An 11745-nucleotide genomic window follows, 5' to 3' on the forward strand; every position below is an offset into this window, starting at 1 on the left:
AGAGGCTGACGTTTCGGGCCTTCTGATGAAGGGTCTAGGCCCGAAACGTCAGCCTCTCTGCTCCTATGATGCTGCTTGGCCTGCTGTGTTCATCCAGCCCTGCACCTTGTTGTCTCGGATTCTCCAGCATCTGCAGTTCCTACTATCTATGATTATTGAACAGCCAAGTTCTCACCTTTACCATTCAGCCTGAAGCATGGAACTAAAGTGGAACAGACATCTTCTAAGGCAGAACAAAAGAAAGAGAATGCATGGGGACCTTTGAAACAACCTTTCTCCATGAAAACTTCTGTCCATTGTCGTTGACAGTTGTGGGACATGATTTCCTGGTACTCTGCCATAGAGAATACCTTGTGATTCACCAGTTGCAGTAGGATTTTGCTGATATCTAGCTCTCTCTGGACTCTTTCATGGTGATGTCTCAGCAGTCTAATGTTCCTCTGCTGTACCCATTATATCTGCTTGTTTTTCCTGTCTTGTTTGCCCAATCAACACAGTGTAGTGTTACAGGACATGCAGTCACTTAGAAATGAAACAACAAGTTTTTTGTGGGTTTTAGCGATATACTGATCAGCAATTAAAATATACATTGTTTGGCAGCTGACATGAGTGCCACGTTGTTGGATGTGTTGATGGTAGATCTCTGACACAGAGGCTGAAGCAGCCAAACGCACTGATCTCACTCTCTGCTCAATGGGTAAGAGGATTAAGACAAGTTAGAGAACTTAAATCATTCTCACTCACCACTGATTGATTAAGTTGTACTCATAACAACAAGAATCTGCGCCTTTTGGTCAGCCTGGCCTGAATCAGATCTTTACAGTTTTGAGGAGAATGTGGGAAATAGAAAAGGTTAACTTGTCCACCAGTTCTCCACTGTCCTCTGTAAAAGGATTGGGAGTACAAAGGATCCATAGACACTATTACTGAACTATGATACAGGAAAGTGAAAAGAATTTTTGGGGAAATAAACATCAAGCTGGGTTGGCGGGGTCTTGTGACATTGTGTTAGTGTCCCTACATCTAGGCCAGAAGACCTGGGTTCAAGTGCCACCTGGCCCAGAGATGTGTCATTGTATGTCTGAACAGGTTGATTAAAATATCTCTGTCAGGGCTCTTGAGGCACAGTTTAGTGTCAAATCTCACCTGCCCTTGTGGTGTGTCATTACATAGATCATAAAATCCCTACAGTGTGGAAACAGGCCCTTCAGCCCAACAAGTCCACACTGACCCTCAGAGCATCCCTCCCAGACCCATCTAACCTACACATCCCTGAACACTATGGGCAATATAGCATGACCAATCCACCTAGCCTGCACATCATTGGACTGTGGAAGGAAACTGGAGCACCTGGAGGGGACCGACGCAGATATGGGGAGAATGTGCAAACTCCACACAGTCACTGGAGGGTGGAACTGAACCTGGGTACCTGATGCTGTGAGGCAGCAGTGTTAACCACTGTGCCACCCAAATATGGAATTAGGCAGGTACCAAGGCTACTGCCATCACCCAGCATGTCAAATTGCTGGCACCATCCCACCCATGCAAATTGGGCAGAAGGGTTACTCAACTGAGGCCAATTAACAGAGGCCAATTATTAATTATAAATCAATTGTGTTTAATGAAATGCAATTGGAAGGCATTACTGGAGTTTTAATTGAACACATCTACTGATATTAATATTCTGTCTAGTATCTCTGCCTGTCACATGAAAGACCAGGCCTTCCATGTTGTTACCCGTCAATGATGGAGTGGGAAAGTCAGAGGATCCAAAAGTGGGCCTGGCCAAGATGGCCAAGGTCCATGGTCTGAAAAGTGGAGGGGGATTTTTTGGTACTGACTCCCTGCTCTCTTCTGTGGTAAAGTGACCAACGCCACGGTCTCCCTAGAGAAGGGGTACATTTGAGAACTTCTGCCAATCAGTAAGTGTTGCAAGGATTGGAGTGCTTCATTAGCCCAGGGAGTGGTATCTTAATTTAGATTTTTTTTAAACTGCCCTTCCCTGATAGGGAAGGAAGTTTTAATGTGCAACACAGTGGCTCAGTGGTTAGCATTGCTGCCTCACAACACCAGGGACCCGGGTTCTTACCCTCGGGTGACTGTGGAGTTTGCATATTCTCTGCGTGGGTTTCCTCCCACAGTCCAAAGATATGCAGGGAAGGTGGATCGTCCAGGGATGTGCAGCTAGATGGATAGCCATGGGAAGTGTTGGATTATGGGGATAGAGGAGGGAGGTGGGTTTGGGTGGATGGTCTTTGGACGGTTGGTGTAGGCTGAATGGCTGCTTCCATGCTGTAGGGATTCTATGATCCTATAAGATTTGTTTTCAATAACAGTACCCCTTTAAGTGGCTATAAACTTGTCAATTTTGATAATTTGGTTGTTGGTTATTCATGTGTTTTGAAAAGAGTATAAAGAGATACAATCTGCAATCTCGTGGCCCAGCATATCTTCTACTCTATTATTGCCATCAAGCCACAGGATCCAGCCTGAATCAATGAAAGGTGGAAGAGGGATGCCAGGAGCAACAACAGACATACCTAGAAGTGAGGTGACAACCTGGTGATTCTACACAGAGAGTTTAACAGCAGAAGCAGCAAACAATAGAGAGGAGTTGAGCAACCTCATAACTAGCAGATCAAATCTACGCCTTGCAGTCCCATAGTCATTGACAATATCCCCACTTTCAGTCTTTAGTGGGCCAAGATTGCTCTTGACCACCCGTTTCCTCTTTACGTAACTTTAAAATTTCTTCTTATTGATTTTGATATCCCTTGCACATTTCCTTTCATAATCCCTTCTAGTAGTTTTTAGAAGCTGATTTGCAGCTCTTTGCTGATCTTTGTATCTTTCCCATTCATGGAGTAATAGAGTTTTACAGCACAGAAACAGACCCACCAGTCCAACTTGTCCCCCCTAACCAGATATCCTAAACTGATGTAGTCTGATTTGCCAGCATTTGGCCTATAGCCCTCTAAATCCTTCCTATTCATGTAGCCATCCAGATGCCTTCCAAATGTTGTAATTGTAGTTGCCTCCACTATCTCCTCTGGCAGTTCGTTCCATACACACACCTCATCTGTGTTTGTTCTTTTATTTTTATGCTGTCCCTCATCTCTTCAGTTGCCCTTGGCTGTATTTTTTCTTTCTGTGAAGCGGTTCTTTTCCTTCTCAGAGGTATAAACTGGTTCTGAACATCTTCCACTGGTCTTCAGTTATTTGAACCATTAGCAGATTTCCCAGTGTACAGTGGACAGTTTCTGTCTCATCTCATTAAAGACAGGCTTACCTAAGTCAAAACTTCTAGTAGCTGATTTGTGCTTTTCACTTTCAAATGCTACATTGAACTCGATCATGTTCTAATAACTTCATCATAAATGTTCAAGCACAGTTGGGTTATAAATGACATCTGGCTCATTACTCATTACTCATTACTAAATCCAATTATGCTTGTCTCCTTATTGCATCCAGGACATATTGCTGTTGGAAACTATCTTGGACACACTCCAGAAATTCACAACCTTTCTGACAGGTGCTTGTCTGCCTCTCCAAATCTATATTAAAGTTAAAATAATATGGCTTTGCTACACACCCGCCTAGTTTCTGCATTTTAAATTCTAGCACCTCAGAGATGTTACAAAGGGCTCTACACAAAAAATCTCTTACAATTTTAGATCCTTTATTGTTCCTCAGTTCCATCCATACCAGCTCCACTGGATGCTTTCCACTCATTAGATCCTCCTTCTCCATTGAAATTTGTTTCTAATCAGTAAGATTACTCCACCCTCTCAAACATTATAACCTTGTAATATTTGGTTCCCAATCCTGCAATCATGTCTCAGTAATGGCCACTATATCATAATCTCCAGTTTGAAATTGTGCCTGCAGCTCATTTAATTTATTCCTTACACTCCACACATTTGTATGTAGAACTCTTATTTTGGCCGTACACCGTAACCTGTCCCGCAGCATTGATGCTTTATTCATATTTATTATTTCTTTCTTCCAGTTTAATCAAAATACTTCTTATAGTTTTGCCATTACATGTTGTACCTAAAGTAGGATTCCTGACTGTTTCCTTACTCTTTGTCCTGTTAGTTGTTTTTGAAACAGTATTGCCTTCCCTAGAGCCCACCTCCCCATTTATTGATTTAATGTCTTTGTGACCACCTTATTTAGTCTTTCTAGTACAACATTGGTCCCAGATTGGTTTAAGTGGAATCCTTTTGTTAAATTGGAAAATATACTTTATTCATTAAAATTATATATATAAACAGATATGCACAGTAGCATAACAAGGAAACAAACATTGGACACAAATACAGAAATTGCTGGAAAAGTTCAGCAGCTCTGGCAGCATCGGTGGAGAGAAATGAGAGTTAAAGTTTCAGGTCGAGTGACCCTTCCTCAGAATTGTTAACTGTGATTTCTCTCCACCGATGCTGCCAGACCTGCTGAGGTTTTCCAGCAATTTTTGCCTTTGTTTCTGGTTTACAACATCCACAATTCTTTTGGTTTTCATTGAGTTGTTTAATTGTCCACCACCATTCACAGTGGGATGTCTATGGATGTTAGTTGTATGGACTTCCAGAAGGCATTTGATAAAATCTCACATAATAGTCTGTTAATGAAGATAGAAGCCCACAGAATTGATAGCGGATTACCGACATGGCTGGGAAACTAGTTAAATGGCTGGTGACAGAAAGTAGGGATAATGGGTAGGTACTCAGATTGGCACGTCATGACTAGTGGTGTCCCACAAGAACTGTGTTATTATTAACATTATTTATTAATAACAAAGAAAGTTATATATCCAAATTTGCTGATGACAAAAAGCTGGTAGCATTGTAGACAGCATAGACGTTTGCAGAAGATTACAAAGTAATATTGATAGACTGACCGAATAAATTTGGCAGATGGACTTCAACATAAGCAGGTGTGAGTTTATCCATTTTGAACTGAAAAAGGATTCATCCGGGTACTTTCAAGATGGTATTAAACCAACTTCACAGAGGCCGGTATCCCATCACCAAGTCACCCTTTATTTACACGTGGAGAGTCCTTGACACAGATCCAGCTCTCAGTGCGAGCAGAACCTCTGACATGCCTGTTCATATCGGTCAGCCAGGGTTCCCTGATTGGACCAGGTTAACAGCACCAGTCAGGGAACTCATTCTATGAGGTCCACCTGGTTGACCTATTTACAATCACTACAGTATGAAATTAAATACAGAGGGGTATCAAAGAGACTTGGGGTTTCAGATGCACAGATCTTTAAACTGCTACAAAAAGATGTTTTAAAAATCAGGGAAGCAAATGGACTGCTAGCCTTTACATTAAGAGGACTGAAGTATAAGGAGGCAGAATTTGTGATGCAGTTTTACAAAACTCTGGTTTTACAAAACCACTTGAAGTACTGTGAGCAGATCTTGGCACCCAATCTTAGGAAGGATATATTAGCCTTAGAAGGAGTACCACATAGGTTTACAAGAATAATAGTTAGACTTCAGGGGTTTGAGGAGAAATTATGAGGAACACCTGATCTGGTTCACTGTCCTTTAGGGAAGGAAACTGCCATTCTTACGTGGTCAGGCCTGCATGTGACTCCAGACCCACAGTAATGTCATTCACATCTAGCTGCTCACTGGGCAACCAGGGATGGACAATAAATAGTGGCCTAGCCTCAATATCCACATCCCATGAATGAATAAAAAAAAACATATTAGGCCGATTTTCTGTAGAATTTAGGAGGTTAAAGGGTGATTTGATTGAAGTCTCCAAGATATCAACAGGAAAAGACAGGGTACATAAACAATTTTCTCTGGTTGGAGATTTTAGAACTTGGGCCATGGTCTAAAAATTAGAGCTAGACTGTTCAGAAGAGATGTGAGGAAGCACTTCTACAAACAAAGGGTGGTAGCGGTTTGGAACTCTCTTCTATAAACAGCAGTTAATGCTCGATCAATTGTTAATTTTAAATCTGAGTTCAATAACGTTAGGGCCTGAGAACCTTCTCCCATGTCCTTACCCTAACCCCCACACACCAAGCCTTGTCATCACATGGGCTACCACCAGAACTATCCCATTGTCAGCTTCATCTCCACCTATCGTTAACTCATCCCCCTTCCCCCCACCCTATCTTCAGCATATGTGCCAACGTTTTCCTAGTTACAATCAGTTCTGAAAAAGGGTCGCTGGACCCAGAACGTTAACTCGGTTTTCTCTCCACAGATGCTGCCAGACCTGCTGAGTTTTCTCAGCAATTTCTGTTTTTGTTCCAGATTTTCAGCATCCATAGTTCTTTGGTTATATTTGTTCAATGAGATCATGTCTGGATAATCTTCAACTCCACTTTCCTGTCTTTTCCATCTTGCCCTTGATTCTCTTTCTGATTAAAAATCTGTTCAATTCAGCCTTCAATATACTTAACAACACAGCCTTAACAGCCCTCTGTATTAAAGAATTCCACAGATTCACTACTCTCAAAGAAGAAATTCCTCCTCATCTCTATATTAAATGTGCAACCTATATGCTGTGATTATGTTCACTGGTCCTATACTCTCAAAGAAAGGGAAAGAATCTTTCTGCAACTATCCTGTCAAGTCCCCTAAGAATCTTGTCTGTTTCAATAAGGTCGCCTCCCATTCTTCATATTTTGAGTGCAATCCAACCCACTAAACTTTTGCTGATAAGATGGTCCCTCCATATCTGGGCTCAACCTAGTGAATCTTCTCTGGACCATCCACGTTCCACTATAGAATCATTATGTCAATCTCACTGCTTGCCTTTGCACATACTTTTATGTCTTCCACCAAATTTGTTGAAGTACATTTACTTCTGTCATTAATATATTATTAATAATCGTGCCCCAACAATGATTTCTATGGCATTCCACTAGTTACAGGTTGTGTAGTAACTGGTTACATCTTGAAAATGCCACTTTTATCCCAGCTTTCCTCTTTCTTTGAATTAGCTAAACCTCTTTCCATGTTAATATACTACCCACAACACCATGGGCAGTTATTTTATTGGGAGGTTTTACGTGTGGTACCTTATTGAATTTCTTTTGGGAATGCAAATATGTTACGCCAATGGTTCTCATTTATCTATCCTGCCTGTTACTGCCTGAAAGGAATTTAATATAATTTTCAGGCATACTTTCTCCTTCATGAAACTATGCTGACTCTGCTTGATTGTATTATGTATTTATAAAAGCTCTGCTAGTACATCCTTCATATTACATTCTAATATTTTCCCAGTAACTGATGTTATTAATTGGTATTTACTTAACTTTTTGAATAAGGGTGTTACATTGGCAGTTTTTCAATTCTCTAGGGCTCTCCAGAGTCTAAGAATTCTTGGAAGACTACTGCCATTGCATCCACTTTCTCTGTAGCTACTTCCTTTGATGTCCCAGGATGCAACCCGTCAGCTCACACTATTTCTCCATTTCTCCATCATTCCACGACTGTGCCCCCTCACCCCCAACCGAACTTTTCCTGTTAATTATTTAGTATTTTTGAAATGAAATTTTTTTTGATTACAGGTCTAGCACATCACAAAGTGGATTCAGAACTGTACTCTGTTGCAGTAGCCATGGATGGACAGTATCAAAGACAGGGCAAGAGGGGAAATGAAGTGAGAGATGCCTTCCCTCCAGATGCCCTTTCACTTCAACATGTTAGGAAGGTGTGATTGGATACCTATCTGAAGGAGGAATGCCAGCCAGGCATTCCAGGAGTTTCATCTGAGAAAACTCCAGCAGAGCCCTGCCACTCATTCTTCCCCTTGCCAGTAATTGGCAGGCTATCTCTATCTCAGCTGTGGATATTAGAGCTGCATCTGGACCTAGTGGTAGGTGAAGAAAATGCTTCAGAGACATGTGATGGCATAGGCGTTCAATCATTATATATCATTTGCACTATGTCAAAAACATGTTAGAACATAAGAACATAAGAACTAGGAGCAGGAGTAGGCCATCCGGCCCCTCGAGCCTGCCCCGCCATTTAATAAGATCATGGCTGATCTTTTTGAGACTCAGCTCCACTTACCCGCCCGCTCACCATAACCCTTAATTCCTTTACTGTTGAAAATTTTGTCTAGCCTTGCCTTAAAAACATTCAGCGAGGTAGCTTCAACCACTTCACTGGGCAGGGAATTCCACAGATTCACAACCCTTTGGGTGAAGAAGTTCCTCCTAACCTCAGTCCTACATCTGCTTCCCTTTATTTTGAGGCTATGCCCCCTAGTCCTAGTCTCACCTGCCTCCACCGTATCTATTCCCTTCATAATCTTATATGTTTCTATAAGATCTCCCCTCATTCTTCTAAATTCCAATGAGTATAATACCAGCCTATTCAGTCTCTCCTCATAATCCAACCCTCTCAATTCTGGAATCAACTGAGTGAATCTCCTCTGTACCCCCTCCAGTGCAAGTATATCCCTTCTCAAGTAAGGAGACCAAAACTGCACACAGTACTCCAGGTGTGGCCTCACCAGGACCCTATACAGCTGCAGCATAGCCTCCCTGTTTTTAAACTCCATCCCTCCAGCAATGACAGACAAAATTCCATTTGCCTTTTTAATTACCTGCTGCACCTGCAATCCTACTTTAAGCGATTCATGCAAAAGGACACTCAAGTCCCTCTGCACAGCAGCGTGCTGTAATTTTTTACCATTTAAAACATAGTCCATTTTGCTGTTATTCCTACCAAAATGGATGACTTCACACTTATCAACATTGTACTCCATCTGCCAGACCAATGTTCACTTGCACTATTTATAATCTTGCTGCAGTTTCCTTATGCCACTAGTATGACATGTTTGGCTACAGTGAAAGGAGTGCTAACCAAGATTTAGCCCCCAGTCAGCAAAAACAAAAAGTAGATTAAAAGGTGATCAGCACATTGCTATTTGAGAGAGCTTGCTGTGCACAAGTTGACTGCTGTATTGAATTACAACAGTGACTGCACTTCAGTAAAAGTATTCCTTGGCTGTTAAAGCACTTTCAGAAGCTCTGGTGAAGACAACTGTATAAGTGTTATCTTTTTACGGCACAGAAATAGGCTACTGACCCATTGGTGTATTTTTCTACTCCATCCTATCCTCCAAGATTCACCAGATTAACCATGGGGATGTCAGGATGAATGGAATTATTTGGATATTTCTCGGTTGGTGAGGCTGTATCATATGTTTCTTTTGGAAACAAGAGAGCGAAAAGGTTTTTACAAACTCATGATATCTCGGCAGCACTATGTTGTCTCGTCTATGTAGGATGTGGGTGTATGGGGTCAAGGGGGAATAGGTTTGCTTAGTACTTAGAGATAGTAGGAACTGCAGATGCTGGCGAATCTGAGATAACAAGGTGCAGAGCTGGATGAACACAGCAGGCCAAGCAGCATCAGAGGAGCAGGAAGGCTGATGTTTCAGGCCTAGACCCTTCTTCAGAAATGGGGGAGGGGAAGGGGATTCTGAAATAAATAGGGAGAGAGGGGGAGGCGGATAGAAGATGGATAGAGGAGAAGATAGGTGGAGAGGAGACAGACAGATCAAAGAGGCGGGGATGGAGGCAGTAAAGGTGAGTGTAGGTGGGGAGTTAGGGAGGAGATAGGACAGTCCAGGGAAGACGGACAGGTCAAGGGGGTGGGATGAGGTTAGTAGGTAGGAGATGGGAGTGGGGCTTGAGGTGGGAGGACCTCATCACCTCAGGTGACCTCCCACCCACAGCCTCCAACCTCATTATTCCCCAACCCCGCACCGCCCGCTTCTATCTCCTTCCCAAAATCCACAAACCTGACTGCCCTGGCCGACTCATTGTCTCCGCCTGCTCCTGCCCCACCGAACTTATCTCCACCTATCTCGACTCCATTTTCTCCCCCTTGGTCCAGGAACTCCCTACCTATGTCCGTGACACCACCCACGCCCTCCACCTCCTCCAAAACTTCCAATTCCCCAGTCCCCAACACCTCATCTTTACCAGGGACGTCCAGTGCCTATACACCTGCATTCCCCATGCAGATGGCCTAAAGGCCCTCCGCTTCTTCCTGTCTCACAGGCCCGACCAGTCCCCCTCCACTGACACCCTCATCCACTTAGCAAAACTCGTCCTCACCCTCAACAATTTCTCTTTCAATTTCTCCCACTTCCTACAGACAAAGGGGGTGGCCATGGGTACCCGCATGGGCCCAAGCTATGCCTGCCTCTTTGTAGGTTGCATGGAACAATCCCTCTTCCGTAGCTACACTGGCCCTAAACCCCACCTCTTCTTCCGTTACATTGATGACTGTATCGGCACCGCCTCCTGCTCCCATGAGGAGCTCGAACAGTTCATCCACTTCACCAACACCTTCCACCCCAACCTTAAGTTCAGCTGGACATCTCTGATACCTCTCTCTCCTTCCAGGACCTCTCTATTTCCATCTCTGGCAATCACCTGGAAACCGATATCCATTTCAATCCCACCGACTCCCACAGCTACCTAGAATACACCTCCTCCCACCCACCTTCCTGCAAAAATGCCATCCCCTATTCCCAATTCCTTCACCTCCACCGCATCTGCTCCCAGGATGAGGCATTCCACTCCCGTACATCTAAGATGTCCACGTTTTTCAAGGACCACAACTTCCCCCCCTCAGTGGTTGAGAATGCCCTTGATCGTGTTCCCGCATTTCCTGCAACTCATCCCTCACACCCCCTACCCGCACTAACAACCAAAACAGAATCCCACTTATCCTCACGTACCACCTCACCAACCTCCAGATCCAACGCATCATCCTCCGACACTTCCGCCATCTGCAATCCGACCCCACTACCAAAGACATTTTTCCCTCCCCACTCTTATCTGCTTTCCAGAGGGACCACTCTCTCCGGGACTCCCTTGGCTGCTCCACACTCCCCTCCAGCCCCACCACACCTGGCACTTTTCCCTGCAACCGCAGGAAGTGCTACACCTGCCCCTACACCTTCCCCATCACTTCCATCCCAGGCCCCAAGAAGATTTTCCACATCAAGCAGATGTTCACCTACACATCTGCTAATGTGGTATACTGTATCCGCTGTTCCCGTTGTGGCCTCCCCTACATCAGGGAAACCAAGCGGAGGCTTGGGGACCGCTTTGCAGAACACCTACGCTCGGTTCGCACTAAACAACTGCACCTCCCAGTCGCGAACCATTTCAACTCCCCCTCCCATTCCTCAGACGACATGTCCATCCTGGGCATCCTGCAGTGCCACAACGATGCCACCCGAAGGTTGCAGGAACAGCACCTCATATTCCGCTTGGGAACCCTGCAGCCCAATGGTATCAATGTGGACTTCACAAGCTTCAAAATCTCCCCTCCCCCTACTGCATCCCAAAACCAGACCAGCTTGTCCCCGTCTCCCTAACCTGCCCTTCCTCCCACCTATCCCCTCCTCTCACCTCAAGCACCACCCCCATCTCCTACCTACTAACCTCATCCTGCCCCCCTGACCTGTCCGTCCTCCCTGGACTGACCTATCTCCTCCCTAACTCCCCACCTACACTCACCTTTACTGGCTCCATCCCCGCCTCTTTGACCTGTCTGTCTCCTCTCCACCTATCTTCTCCTCTATCCGCCTCCCCCTCTCTCCCTATTTATTTCAGAACCCCCTTCCCCTCCCCCATTTCTGAAGAAGGGTCTAGGCCTGAAACGTCAGCCTTCCTGCTCCTCTGATGCTGCTTGGCCTGCTGTGTTCATCCAGCTCTACACCTTGTTTGCTTAGTAC

General features: G+C 44.4%; 1 protein-coding gene across 1 annotated transcript in view; it reads right to left on the minus strand.

Annotated features, from left to right (window-relative positions):
• Positions 1 to 11745, minus strand: part of fam189a1 (family with sequence similarity 189 member A1) — a 335517-nt gene that overhangs the window by 270852 nt on the left and 52920 nt on the right. The gene's annotated exons all lie outside the window — the stretch shown is intronic.

Source organism: Rhincodon typus, chromosome 36 (genome assembly GCF_021869965.1).
Source record: "Rhincodon typus isolate 14 chromosome 36, sRhiTyp1.1, whole genome shotgun sequence".
Taxonomy (NCBI): Eukaryota; Metazoa; Chordata; class Chondrichthyes; order Orectolobiformes; family Rhincodontidae; genus Rhincodon; species Rhincodon typus.